Source organism: Geotrypetes seraphini, chromosome 12 (genome assembly GCF_902459505.1).
Source record: "Geotrypetes seraphini chromosome 12, aGeoSer1.1, whole genome shotgun sequence".
NCBI classification, from domain to species: domain Eukaryota; kingdom Metazoa; phylum Chordata; class Amphibia; order Gymnophiona; family Dermophiidae; genus Geotrypetes; species Geotrypetes seraphini.
The window spans coordinates 77,121,255-77,136,534 of NC_047095.1; the positions used below are offsets into that span (position 1 = coordinate 77,121,255).

The 15,280-nt window shown below is 40.9% G+C and overlaps 1 protein-coding gene across 1 annotated transcript in view; it reads left to right on the plus strand.

Annotated features, from left to right (window-relative positions):
• The window catches only part of CDC20 (cell division cycle 20), a 164,646-nt gene that overhangs the window by 77,151 nt on the left and 72,215 nt on the right, over positions 1-15,280 (plus strand). The gene's annotated exons all lie outside the window — the stretch shown is intronic.

Here is a 15,280-nt window from a genome sequence, read left to right on the forward strand (position 1 = left end):
TATCACAAAAAGCATCAGCTAAGTCTTGAGCTGAAAGAGTTGTTTTTTTTTGTATCCTTTTGTGAGTCAAGAGTGAAAGATTTCACAATCGAGAATAGTATTGAGGAGTTTTTAGCCAATTTAATTTTATTTGAATAAAAGGATTTTTTTTCGGTATTAATTTTGCTTTTATAAAAAAGTGATAGTTCATTATACTGATTCAAATTTTCGGCAGTTTTATTTTTTCGCCATTTTCTTTCCAGGGACCTGAGTTGTCTTTTAATTAGAGTAAGTTCTGGTGAGAACCAAGGGTTTTGTAATTTCCTGCTAGGTATGGTTTTAGTGATGAAGGGTGCTTCTTTGTCCAAAAAAAGCTGAATTGCTGTATTCCAGGTGAGTAATTGTTCTTCGAGAGTATCTGTTTCTGGAATGGAGGCTCTTGAGAGGAAAAAAGAAGAAACAATTGAAAGATCTAGTTTATTGTAATCACGATAGATAATATTTTTGGATTGAGGAATAGATACTTGTGTCTTTTTTAATAATATACTACAGGAAATGAGATGATGATCTGACCAAGGTACTATGGAGTTAGATATATTTGAGTATGAAAAAAGATTGTTATGAGGAATGAGTATCATGTCTAAAATATGACCCGCCGAATGTGTTGCATCTTGGATAAGAGGTGTTAGGTTTAAAGAATTGATATAAGTTAGGAAATCATTGGTAGTGGGATTAGAGGATACATCAAAGTGAATGTTAAAATCACCTAAAATCAAAGGATATTGGGTGGAAGAACAAAAATCAAAAACCAAATTTTGTAAAAGAGATAAATTATTCTGAGTAATTGGGGGAGGAATATAAAGTAATAAAATGTCTATTTTTGGGTTAGTGTTAAGTTGTACTTGAAGAAACTCAATAGTTACATTGCCGGTGGAATGGTCCAAAGTTTTTATGATGTTGTTAGAGTAGATTATCGCTAATCCACCCCCTTTTCTTTTATGACGATGATTATATGCGTAGGAATAATTTGGAGGACAACAGTAGGACAAATAAGCTTCTTCGCCCTCTGTTAACCATGTTTCTGTTATACAAAAAAGGTGGAAACCTTCTGAGATGATAGTTTCTTTAATTAAATGATGTTTACTTTTGATGGATCTTGAGTTGATAAATCCTAGTTTTAGACTTGTTTGATTTGAGGAATTGGAATACGCTGAGTTAGAAGAGTTGGAGGGAGAATCATTGGATTTGGTAAAAGAGGAGTGAGTAAAATTTATTGGTATATTAAATGATTGTCGGTTTGCATGGAATTTGTAATTGGGAGGACGATGGCCCCAATGACTTTGTATATTAAAGAACGTTTTTGGAGGAGAGTGAAGTTGATCAGGAGCTTGGATTGGCATTATCATTAGACAGAATAGGCCTAGTAAAAACAAAAGGGTTGTAAGAATAGTCTTCCAAAGAAACAGTTTTGATGTTATATAGGTTTCTGTAGAAGTGATAATATTCAAGTTGGCTGCCCCCTCTGGCTGTGCACGAAGGAGCGCACTAAGGAGCAGAACCTGCTCCTTTTGCGTGCGCCGCAAATGGCCTGTTTAAATACAGCATAAGCAGACCTGATAGTGGGAGGAGTCCAGCGGGCCGCCGCTATGCGGCGGCGATTCAAGGTACAGAGAGGTCTAAAAGGGTACAATTAAATTAAATTAAACAGATGAGTAAAATAACAGCATAAAATAGTTGGGTGACTTCTGTGCGCTGGTGCGGTTCAGAGTGCAGTGTAAGACAGAGGGCCCTATAAGACAGAAGATATCTTCTTTCACCTCTATACATCCCGTAATATACTTAAAGGTCTCAATCATGTCTCCCCTCTCTCTTCGTTCTTCCAGTGAGTACATCCGCAGTTTTTTTAGCCTTTCTTCGTACGTGAGTTCCCTGAGCCCCAAGACCATCCTGGTAGCCATTCGCTGAACCGACTCAATTCTCAACACATCTTTCCGGTAGTGCGGTCTCCAGAATTGAACACAATACTCCAGATGAGGTCTCACCATGGATCTGTACAGCGGCATTATGACTTCAGGTTTTCTGCTGACAAAACCCCTACGGATGCAGCCCATCATTTGTCTTGCCTTGGACGAAGCCGCCTCCACCTGATTGGCAGCCTTCATATCATCACTAATGATCACTCCTAAATCACGTTCTATCGTGGTACTGGACAAGGTTTCACCATTTAGTGTGTAAGTTCTGTGTGGGTTTTTTTTGCCTAGGTGCATTACTTTACATTTTTTAGCATTGAAGCTTAGCTGCCAAGTTGACGACCACTGTTCCAGCTGCCGTAGGTCCTGCGTCATAGTGTCAGGCACACTGCTTTTACCTACTATTTATTTATTTATTTAGATTTTTATCCCGTTCTCCCAGTAGCTCAGAACGGTCTACAGATAAACATACACAATGGAGAGTAATTAGACAAATAAGATGTTCTATAGGTTAAATGTTTGGACATACAGGACTGCGAAGTAGTTAAATACAGGGAGTATAGAGTAAATTAAGAGTAGAGTTTAAGTATATGTAGTTTAGTTTAGTATCAGTCGTTTAGTTTGGTATGAGTAGTTTAGTTTAGTACAAGTTAGTTAAGTTTCGATACAATTTGTCAAAGTATAGACTAAGAGAGGACTGTACTGAAATTTAGGGAGAAGTTGGACAGGGGAGGGAAGAGAGAGGGGGGTTTAAGGGGTGTGTGGACTGAGGGTGACTTTTAGTTGAAGAGGAGGGTCTTTACCATTTTACGGAATGTCAATAATGAGTTCTGTTGTCTGAGTTGAGGGGGAAGTTGGTTCCAGAGATGTGGAATGAAGTGGCTGTAGGATCGTTTGCGGGCAGTTTCTGAGAGGAGGGACCTTCCAGGGGGAATGCGTAGGCGTATTTCCGATTTTGAGCGGAGGGTGCGGGTGGGTGTGTATATGGGAAGCTTGGATTGTATGTAGGAGGGGGTGGTGGTATAAATTCTTTTGTGGGCTATTGTTAGGGCCTTGAAAGCACAGCGCTGGCTAATTGGGAGCCAGTGTTCAGCGCGGAGTGCCGGGGAGACAGGATCATGGTAGTTGAGGTTGTGTAGGAGGCGGATAGCTGTATTTTGGACCCTTTGTAGGCATTTGAGATTATTTTTGGTTAGGCCATTAAATAGGGAATTATAGTAATCCATTCTGGAGAGGACATATGCGTAAAGGAGTTGGGCGAGGTCAGGTGTGGAGATGTAGGGTTTGCATATGTTGCATAGTTTGCATATGTTGCATAGTTTGGCGTCGTCGGCAAACAGTGACACTTTTCCTCTAAGCCCTTGGGTCATATCTCCTATGAATAAATTGAATAGAATCGGCCCTAAGACGGAGCCCTGTGGTACTCCACTCGTCACTGCTGACGTTTTGGAGGGGGTACCGTTTACCATCACCCTTTGAAGCCTACCGCTTAGCCAATCCCTAACCCATGTAGTGAGTGTATCCCCTAATCCCATAGATTTTAGTTTGTTCAACAGCCTGCGGTGTGGGACGCTATCAAAAGCTTTGCTGAAGTCCAAATAAATCACGTCCAGGGACTCTCCGGCATCCAGATGACTAGTTACCCAGTCAAAGAAGTCAATCAGATTAGATTGGCAGGATCTTCCCCTGGTAAATCCGTTTTGGTGTGGATCACGTAGATTTTCTTCATCTAGTATTTGGTCGAGTTTCTGTTTGATCAGTGTTTCCACGAGTTTGCACACTATGGATGTGAGACTCACCGGTCTGTAATTTTCTGTTTCTGTTTCTGTTCTGCAGCCCTTTTTGTGGAGTGGAATTACGTTAGCTGTTTTCCAGTCCAGGGGTACTCTTCCCGTGCGCATGGAAAGATTGAAGAGCACGGATAGTGGTTCAGCTAGAACTTCACACAGCTCTCTGAGCACCCTGGTGTGTAAATTGTCTGTCCCATGGCTTTGTCTACTTTGAGTCTTGAAAGTTCGTAGTAGATGCTACTGGGTGTAAACTCGAAATCCTGAAACAGGTCTTTTTGGCTGTCTCTTGTCTGTAGTTGTGGACCAGCTCCTGGTGCTTCACAGGTGAATACTGAGCAGAAGTATTTGTTTAGTAGTTCTGCCTTGGTAGAATCAGATTCCGCGTAGTTTCCATCTGACTGCCTAAGGCGCTCTATCCCATCCTTGTTTCTCTTCCTGTTGCTAATGTACCTGAAGAAGGATTTATCCCCTTTTTTAATGTTCCGTGCTAGATCTTCTTCTGTTCGTAGTTTGGCCTCCCTGACTGCCTTTTTGACAGCTTTCGATCTGACCAGATAGTCTTCCTTTGCCTCCCTCTTCCCGAGATGTTTGTAGGTGATAAATGCTGCTTTTTTCTTTTTAATGAGATCCGAAATTTCCTTGCTGAACCATTGTGGTCTTTTGTTTCTCCGGTGTTTGCTTACTGTATTAATGTAGCGGTTAGTTGCTTCGTTCAGGATGGATTTCAGATTTGACCACGTAGTTTCCGGATTGTCAGTTTCTGCATGGTTTTGCAGCTCTTGATGGACAAAGTCTCTCATGTGGTCGATGTCTGCGCCCCTAAAGTTGAGGACCCTCGTTGCTGTGTTTGATTTAGAGAAGCCTTTCCTGAGGTTGAGCCACACCATGTTGTGGTCACTGGAGGCCAACGTGTCTTCTACTGATACCTCTGAGACACTGTCTCCATTGGTGAGTACCAGGTCCAGTATTGTCTGTTCCCTTGTGGGCTCCAATACCATTTGCATGGTGCAGGTAGGGCTGGTCTCAGTTAGGGTACTGATCTTTGACCTAGTTTCCGCCGTGGGAGCGGACTGCTGGGCATGATAGACCACTGGTCTGACCCAGCAGCGGCAATTCTTATGTTCTTATGAAACTATTGTTAACTCGTTGATGCCAATATTATATCTATTGTAGGTTACTGACAATGGTCAGACCATCTCTTTTGTAAACCGCATAAAACTGAAAGGCATTGCGGTATATAAATAAAAATTTGTTGTTATGTAGTAGACCTTTACTCATGACCTTTTCTCACATTTCAGTTCTTCCTTGAAGGCCCGATTGCTTGTTGCTTGAGGGTCCATGTTGACAGAAGCCATTGGGGCAGCCATTTTATCTACTTCCAGTTGTGAGAGTACCAGCAATCATCACTAGGCATCAATGGTAGGATAAAGACATGCATAAAATAACTGTTTAGTGCACTGGAATAAGAAACATCATTTTTATTTAGCTGACCTTCATTCTGTAGCTTTCTGAACATATACTAATAAAGTACTAAAATACATGTAATTAATAACAGCAAAAGGATTTATTTACAAGTATGAAATAAAATGTGGCAGAAAGAGATTAGAATAAGAACATAAGAATAGCCTTAGTGGGCCAGACCAATGGTCCATCAAGCCCAGTAGCCCGTTTTCACGGTGGCCAATCCAGCTCTCTAGTACCTGGCCAAAATCCAAGGAGTAGCAATATTCCACGCTACCGATCCAGAGCAAGCAGTGGCTTCCCCCATATCTTTCTCAATAACAGACTATGGACTTTTTCTCCAGGAATTTGTCCATACCTTTCTTAAATTCACTATGCTATCCACTCTTACCACATCCTCTGGCAATGCGTTCCAGAGCTTAACTATTCTTTGAGTGAAAAAAAATTTCCTCCTATTGGTTTTAAAAGTATTTCCCTGTAACTTCATAGTGTCCCTTAGTCATTGTAATTTTTGACGGAGTGAAAAATCTATCCACTTGTACCCGTTCTACTCCACTCGGGATTTTGTAGACTTCAATCATATCTCCCCTCAGCCGTTTCTTTTCCAAAGTGAAGAGCCCTAACCATTTTAGTCCTTTCACATACGAGAGGCGTTCCATTTCCTTTATCATCTTGGTCGCTCTTCTTTGAACCTTTTCCAACACCACTATATCTTTCTTGAGATAAGGAGACCAGATGTGGTCGCACCATGGAGTGATTCAGGGGCATTAAAACATTCTTAGTCTTGTTAACCATCCCTTTTTAAATAATTCCTAGTATCCTGTTTGCTTATTTGGGTGGAAGGTTTCATTGTATTGTCTATGACGACACCCAGATCCTTTTCTTGGGTGCTAATCCCCAAGGTGGACCCTAGCATCCGATAACTGTGATTCAGGTTATTGTTCCCAATATGCATCACTTTGTATTTGTCCATATTAAATTTCATCTGCCACTTGGAAGCCCAGTCTTCCAATTTCCTATGGTCTTCCTGCAATTTTCACAATCAGTATGTGTTTTAACAGCTTTGAACAGTTTAATCTGCAAATTTAATCACCTCACTTGTTCCAATTTCCAGATCATTTATAAATAAGTTAAATAGAGAAAAATGACATTTAACCCTTCCCTCTGTTTTCTATCCGATAACCAATTCCTAATCCACAACTGGGTAATAGCTCAGAAGTCCATAGACGAGCCACCTCCCTATGAGCCACTGCCAGGCAGACTTGTAAGACTTTAAAGTAGGAATCGGCCATCCCTGTTGGTTGCCATTGTTACAACACTGCAAGCAATAAAGGCACTATTTGATCCGAAATTTCTAAAAATAGTTGTGCACATTGCATCCAAAATACCTGAATACGAGGATGCAGCCACCATAAGAACATAAGCATTGCTTCTACCAGGTCAGACCAGGGGTCCATCGTGCCCAGCAGTCCGCTCCCGCGTCCATGACCTGTAAGTGATCCTTTACCTAAATCGTGTATTCCCTATTCATTTAGTGTCTTGCATAGTTACCCTCTATCTGTATCCTTCAATCCCCTTCACCTTCAGGAAGTCATCCAATCCCTTTTTGAAACCCAATATTGTCCTCTGTCCTATCACGTCTTCTGGGAGCGCATTCCAGGTGTCCACCACCCTCTAAGTGAAGAAGAACTTCCTAGCATTTGTTTTGAAACTGTCTCCTTTCAATTTTTCTGAATGCCCTCTTGGTAGAAGGTTCCAATCATGCTACACCCTCTTCAGCACAAGGGGAACCTTGCCTGTGAAAACTTAAAAATTCTATCAAGAGATAGATACCATCTGTATGATAATTTAATAACTTTCTTATTCAAATTTTCATAAACAGAAATTTTAAAGGAATTTTCATGCATACATGACCTTTCTTTATTAGTAAACATTTGCCCCCAAGTCAGCCTCCCACTTAGCCATCTAAGCTTGTTTGAGTATCAGACCCCTGTAGCATAGAGTAAAAACTAGCAATGCAGTTTTTTTTTACCTTGACCATCCATTAGGAATTCTTCTGGTTGGCTTAGGGCAGAGGTCTCAAACTTTCGGCCCTCCAGGTGCTATTTTGTGGACCTCGGTCTGGATGAGATGATCAACTGCTCCCTTGCTGCAGTTGATCGGTCAAAGCTGCAACCAGCGGCGGCGGCTCGTGCCATTCAGACGCAGTTGTGGATTGCGCTAGGAGCTGCCACCCGCAGCTTTGAACGGAACAATCGATTACAGCAAGGGAGCTGGCCAGACATGCTACTGCTCCACAAGGAAGGGAAGGGGGAAGTGAAATGCTGGTGTGGATGGCACGAGGAGCCACCGCCGGCTGCAGTTTTGACCGGAACAATCAACTGCAGCAAGGCAGCAGTTGATCATCACATCCAGACCGCGGGCCACAAAATAGCACCTGGAGGGCTGCAAGTTTGAGACCGCTGCCCTAAGGGGAGGGAAGGAGACAGATGCCAGACCAAGGGAAAGGAAGGAGGGAGGGAGAGAAAGGAAGGAAAGAGATGTCAGACCATGGAAATAGGGATGGAAGAAGAGAGAGGTAGGAAGAGAAGGTAAGACATGGAAACGTAGATTTTGAAAAGAAAGCAGAAAAATTTAATATTAAGTTAATGCCAAAGATGGATGCAAGGCAGAAAGTGAAGATGGAGAGAAAAACAGTCAAAGGACAAGAAGGCCCTGGAAACATAGTTAAACGCACAGAAAAATAGTCACCAGCCAACAAAGGTAGGAAAAATGATTTTATTTTCAATATAGTGATTGAAATGTCAGTTTTGAGAAAGGAAAGATGTTAAACTTTATTTTTTTTTTCCAGATTATTTATTCATTTCTCCATCTTACATCAAGTACACAATATTACATCAATTAAAACTTTTATACATCACTTGAATTTCTTTCTAATATCTTAAATACATAAATTTATACCCTTTCCACTCACCCTTCCCACAAATATTTTAATCAAAAATATTGTATAAATATTATATTCTTATCTATTGATTAAACCTGTAATAGAACTTTATACCATCCCCCCTCCCCCCTATATATATATAAATGTACTTTCAGTGGAAAATGGTGTCTGATCATTGCAATAATTTGTCAATATTTTAAAATTATTATAATTCCCTTTTTGTATGGCAGGTCTTTCCATTTTGTAAATGTGGCACAACAAATTCCACCAGAATGTATAGTTAAGTATACTGTAATTTTTCCAATTACTGGTGATATTATGCATGGCGACTCCTGTCATAATCAATAAAAGTTTATTATTACTTGGTGAAATTTGACTTTTTGGTCTCATTGACACCCCGAACAGAATTGTATCATATGATAATGCTACATGGTTTTCTAGTAAACAGTTAATTTGAGACCAAATTGATTTCCAGAAGGCCATGATATAGGGACAATAGATGTTAAACTTTAAATGTGAGGGCCGCAGAAAAAATAGTTAACGTCTTATTAAAGAAATGACAATTTTGCATGAGGTAAAACTCTTTATTACATTACATTACATTATATTCTTATATTCTTATGTTCTTATGTTCTTATATTACTGACTTCTATTCCGCCCGTACCTTGCAGTTCTGGGCGGATTACAAAAGAGACATCTGGACATTTCCAGGAGAAATTACAAGAAGATTGGTGAATTACAGTTTTGGGAATGGGGTTCAGCAAGGAAGATTGGGCTATTCAAGTAAATTTACAATTTGGGGAGATGTACAAATTGGAGATAGTGCAGTTCCAGTATATATACAGTTTGGGAAGCAGTTGACATGCTTGAGGCTTTGAAGAGTAAGGATAACTGGAGAGGGGGAGAGGTTGAGGGAATTACATGGAGGGGAATCCAGGGTTAGAGTTAAGACATCTGGATAAATTTTTTGAATAGTTGGATTTTGATTTCTTTACGAAAAGATTTGAAGTTGCTTGTTGTTATCAGTAGGTTGGAGATGGTATGGTTCAGTTTCGCTGCTTGCGTCGCTAGTAGGCTGTCAAACATCTTGCACTGGGTGCTTTTGAGTGGGGGGTAGGTAAATGGAGTCTTAGTTCTTCTTTGTCTAGTGGTGAGGTTTTGGTTCAGGCGGTTGTTTAGGTAATTGGGGGCTGTGCCATTTATTGCTTTGAATAATAGACAGTATAATTTGAATTGAATTTGCGCTTGTAGGAAACCAGTGTGAGTCTAGGTAGGCAGTGGTGATGTCAATTTTTTTTAGTGAGTAGATTAATCTGAGTGCAGTGTTTTGGATTGTCTGTAGTTGTTTTATCATGGTAGCAGGGCATGGTAGATAGAGGATGTTGCAGTAGTCCAATAGACCTAGGACTAGGGATTGGACTATGAGCCTATATTGCTCTTTGTCAAAGAATTTTCTGATTTTTCGTAGATTGCGCATGGTTAGAAATGCTTTCTGGGTGGTCTTGTTGATTTGGGCCTGCATTGTGCAACATCTATCTATTGTTACTTCTAGGAGTTTAAGGGTGGGTTGTATAGGGTATTTGGAGGTGTTTATTTCTAGTTCTGTGATGGAGGGGATTTTGTCCTTTTCGAGCAGTAGAAATTTTGTTTTGTCTGTGTTCAGCTTCAATTTGTGGTCTGCCATCCATTTTTCCACTGCTTGTAGAGTTTTTTCCAATTTTTCTGTAGAAGTGGGGTCAGGAGAATCGAAGAGTAGAAATATGGTGATGTCGTCAGCGTAGCTAAATGAAGTTACATTTAGGTTATCTAGGGTAGAACCAAGGGACGATAAAAAGAGGTTGAAGAGAGTATGTGAGAGTGGTGAGCCTTGAGGAATGCCACAGGGATTTGGACCAGGGTTCTGATTTAAGATCGTTTGACTTTATGTTCTGGATTTAAGGAATCCTTGGAACCAGTTATGTACCCTGCCCGAAATCCCTATGACTTCTAGTATTTGTAGTAGAATGGTGTGGTCAACCAGATCGAATGCTGCAGATAAATCAAGTTGAATTATCAGCATCCTTCTTCCTTTGCTGAGGTGCTGTCGGGCTGTGTCTAGTAGGGAAAGATTTATAAACTAAAGAGTTTTTACATCATGCAAAATTGTCATTTCTTTAATAAGATATTAACTATTTTTTCTGCGTTCCTCCAAGTACCTACAAATCCAAAATGTGGCCCCACAAAGGGTTTGAATTTGAGATCATTGGCTTAGGGAGAAGCAAATGCACGCCAAAAGGAGAAGTAGTTAGCAAATGACATAGCTGCAAGTAAATGTAAAAACCAGAGCGAGGAACATGAAACTCCTCCCCAAGTTAAATTACATTACATTAGAGATTTCTATTCCGCCATTACCTTGCGGTTCAAGGTGGATTACAAAAGAGTTAAAAATGGTGGTTACAATGGAAGATCGTTTGTCATTTCTAGAGAGGTAAAGAGTAGGTCATGTAGTTTCTGTGTGGCGGGAAAAGGGAGGGAGGAAGGACGGTAAGTTTGATGTTAAGACTGTTTCAGGAATTTCTTGAAGAGTATAGTTTTTATTTCTTTTCTGAACATCTTATAGTCTGGGGTCGTTATCAGTAGATTGGAGATTTGGTTATCTAGTTTAGCTGCTTGAGTGGCTAGGAGAAACCAAAAAAACTGCAGGCTATGTACAAGATGCAGGCAATGTTTATTGTACCAAACTTGAATGCAGTAATATACAACCTTATTACCAACCAAGGGACCCGACACGGTCCGTGTTTCGGACAACACACCTTCCTCAGGGGTCCATGGTCAATAAGGTGTAAAATTAACCACAAAGTAAATAAAGGTAACAAACAAATGCCTGATTGATACAGATAGTAAAATAACCACCGTATGTAACAACGTCTTGCATTTGTTTGTTACCTTTATTTACTTTGTGGTTAATTTTACACCTTATTGATCATGGACCCCTGAGGAAGGTATGTTACATAGAAACATAGAAGATGACGGCAGAAAAGGGCTACAGCCCATCAAGTCTGCCCACTCTGCTTACCCACCCCCTGTCTATGCCCTAATGACCCAATTTCCTTATCTTGACCCTCGTAGGGATCCCACATGGGTATCCCATTTATTCTTAAAGTATGGAACGCTGTCTGCCTCGATCACCTGCACTGGAAGCTTGTTCCAATGATCAACCACTATCTCTATGAAGAAATACTTTCTGGTGTCGCCATGAAATTTTCCGCCCCTGAGTTTGAGCGGGTGCCCTCTTGTGGCCGAAGGTCCCTTGAGAAAGAAAATATCATCTTCCATTTCAACACGTCCCATGAGGTATTTAAATGTTTTGATCATGTCTCCCCTCTCCCTACGTTCCTCGAGAGTGTAGAGCTGCAATTTGTTCAGTCTCTCTTCGTATGAGAGACCCTTGAGCCCCGAGATCATCCTGGTGGCCTTCCGCTGAACCGATTCAATTCTGCGCACATCTTTACTGTAATGTGGCCTCCAGAATTGCACACAGTACTCCAGATGAGGTCCGAAACACGGACCGTGTCGGGTCCCTTGGTTGATAATAAGGTTGTATATTACTGCATTCAAGTTTGGTACAATAAAAATTGCCTGCATCTTGTACATAGCCTGCAGTTTTTTGGTTTCTTCTTGCTGTTTGGTTCACTGCAGTCTACATCGGATTTTTTCCTTGTTGCTCTTTGAGTGGCTAGGAGGCCATCATATAGTTTTTTTCCGTTTTACTTCTTTGATCGAGGGGTGTGTGAATGGGGTGTGTGTTTCTATGTCTGACTGAGGTAGTTTGGATGAGGCGGTTGTTCAGGTAGGTTGGGCTGTCTCCATTTAAGGTTTTAAATAACATACAGTAAAATTTAAATAGTATTCTTTCTTGGATTGGTAGCCAATGTGAGTTGATATATGCTTCTGTAATATGGTTGTGTTTCCTCAATGAGTAGATGAGTCTTAGAGCAGTATTTTGGATTGTTTGTAGTTGTTTAGTCATTGTAGCAGGGCAGGGGAGGTAGAGGATGTTGCAGTAATCTAGTAGATTTAGGATTAGGGATTGTACTATAAGCTGGAATTGTGTTTTCTCAAAGAATTTCCTGACTTGTCTTAGGTTTCTCATAACTGCGAAGGATTTCTGTATTGTTTTATTTATTTGTGGTTGCATGGTGCAGCAACGGCCTATTCCTAGTAGTTTTATGGTAGTTTAAATGGGATAGTTGATTAAGTTGATTTCTATATTGGTTATGGTTGGAACTTTGTCGTTTTCGAGGAGGATGAATTTAGTTTTGTCTGTGTTGAGTTTCAGTTTGTGATCTTTCATCCAGGTCGCTACTGTTTCTAGTGTTCAGTGTAGTGTATTTGTTATGGCGGTCTTTGGCTGATCAAAAGGTAAGAGAATGGTAATGTCATCTGCATAACTATAGGTGGTTATGCCTAGGTTATCCAGGTATGTTCCGAGAGAGGCAGTCTATAGGTTGAAAAGAGTAGGGGATAGTGGGGATCCTTGTGGTGCGCCACAGGGGTTGGACCAAGGTTCAGATTTTTCTTTATCTGATTTTACTCTGTATGTTCTGGATTTTAGGAAGCCTTCAAACCAAGAGTATACTTTATCTGAGATACCTATTACATCCAAAATTTGCAGTAGGATGTTATGGTCTGCCAGGTCAAATCCTGTGGTTAGATCCAGTTGTATGAGGAGCATTTTTTTTTCCTGTGCTGAGATGTTGTCTGGCTGTGTCAATGAGGGAGCCTAGTAATGTCTCTGTGCTGAAGTTGGATCTGAAGCCAGATTGCGTGGGGTGAAGTATATTATGGTCTTCAAGATAGTTGGTGAAGAGTTTGGCTACTAGTCCTTCTGTCAATTTGACATATAGAGGTATTGAGGCAATGGGTCTGTAGTTAGATGGTATGTCTGGTCCTTTTGGATTTTTTTTGATTGGGGTTGATGATGATTTCACTGAGGTCAGTTGGGAAAAGGCTGTCTGAGCATGGTTTGTATCCATTGTAGAAGTAGAGTACGGAATTTTGTGCTGGAGGTTATAAGGAGATATGATGGGCAGTGGTTGAGGTCACAGGATGCGTGGCTGTACTTTTTGTAGAGTTTATTGAGTTCAGACCATTGTATGTTGGGGAATTGAGACCATGTTCTCTGTCTGCTGCAGTTGATTCTTTATCTGTGTGATGAATTGTGATTTCGTTTAGGTGGGATGGGGTACAATTGAGGGTGGCTCTGGCATTTGTAATTTTGTTCTTTAAGTGTTCTGCTAAGAGGGTGGCTGAGGGGGGTGGGGTATTGTTAGTGGTCATGTAGGGTTTGGTGTCTGTTAGGTCTTTTTAATATTTGGAATAGTTTTTTGGTATCTTGGGTTTCTGTGCCTATTAGATTAATGTAGTGTGTTTTTCTCTTGTCCTTTAGTAGTAGTTTGTATTTATTAGTTTGTTTGGGTTTATTTTTCCCCCAGGTGGTTTTCGTGTGATCTAGGTTAGTTTTTCTCCATTTTCTTTCTAGTTGTCTGCTTTATCTTAAGTATGAGTAGTTCATTGTCAAACCATTGATCTGATCTTCCGCTGATTCTAGTTTTGGTTTGTAGTGGGGCTAGTTCATCAAGGATGTTGGTTGTCAGATTGTTCCACTGTGAGATGAAGTCCTTGGAAGTCACAGTCCTGGATTGTTTCATCTATTTTTGTCCAGAATTTGGAGGGGTCAATGTGTTTGCATGAGGTGTAAGTTGTTTTTTTTGGGTTTAGGTATGGTTTCGTTCTTGGTCCAATTGATGTTGAAGTTGTATGTGTAGTGGCCTGACTAGAGGGATGGGGACCAGGTTCAATTAGGTGTTTGAATTTCTGGGGTGGATGGTTGATTTGTCATGAAGGCTGCGAAGTCAAGTTGGTGTCCTTTTTCATGCGTGGTTTGTGGATTTAGGATTTGGAAGGACAGGGCATTGAGAAATGATAGACAGTTTTCTGCTGGTTTGGATGCTTGGTCTTCAAGGTGTATGTTTAGATCTCCTAGGATGAGGTTGTATTCTTCTGTTAATGAGTTTTGGTATATGAAGTTTTCAAATTCAGGTCTTACTGCGGTCCAGTTTCCTGGTGTTATGTAGCAGAGCATGCAGTTTAGTGAGTTTTTTAGAGTGGTGCTTGAGAGATGGCAGGTAAGGAAGTCAATTTGTGGGGTGGATGTTTTTTCGAGTATATTTAGGGTTAGGGAGTCCTTGATTAAGATTGCTAGTCCTCCTCCTCTTTTTTTCTCTCTGCAGGTCACTGTTATTTTGTATCTCTGAGGGAAGACTTCTGTTATTCTAGGATCTGTGTCTGAAGTTAACCAGATTTCTGTGAGGAAAAGGCAGTCTATATTTTCGGGTTTTATTCAGTTTTTTATGTGTTCTGTTTTAGGTCCTAAGGCTCTGATGTTTAAGGAGGCACAAGTTAGGGTGGTGATATCTGCAGGATAGATGTGTGTTTTAAGAGGAGGTTGAGGTTTGGTCTTGGGAAGTGTTGATCTTCTTCTCCAGGCTAAGGTGATGGGATGTTGAGTGCTGGTTTGGTGGTTTGAGCTTCTAACTATTAGGGTTCTTCTGTTGTGGTGTTGGATTATGTTTGAAGTGGAGCTTATGGGTGAGGTTGGTAAGTTGTTTGCTATTACTTTCCAACTGGTAATGAGGAGGATTATCAGTAGGGTGGCCAGGTTGTGTGTTTGTAGGATTAGCTTCATTTTGGCGGTGGTGGTAATGGGGGTAATGGAGGACGAATGGTTGGCTGTGAGAAAGTTCTTGTGTTGTACCTGGATGGGTAAGAGTAAGAATTACTTTAATGTAGATGCTGTAGAGCAGCGGTCTCAAACACGCGGGCTGCATGTGGCTCTCCAGGTTTTATTTGCGGCCCGCAGTCTGGAGGCATCATTCTCTTCCTTTTGGAGCAGCAGCCGGCTCGTTCGTTCAAAGCCGCGGGTTGGCGGCTCCTTGCGCTATCCACTCCTGCATCGGAAGCCTCTCTGATGTCACAACATAAGTTTAAAAAGATTTGGGGGCCATTGATTACTTATTCTAATGATCATACATCTTAAACACCTTGGTATTAGATAAGGTATAGGGGGGGGATTGGGAAAGATAATAATTGTCAAT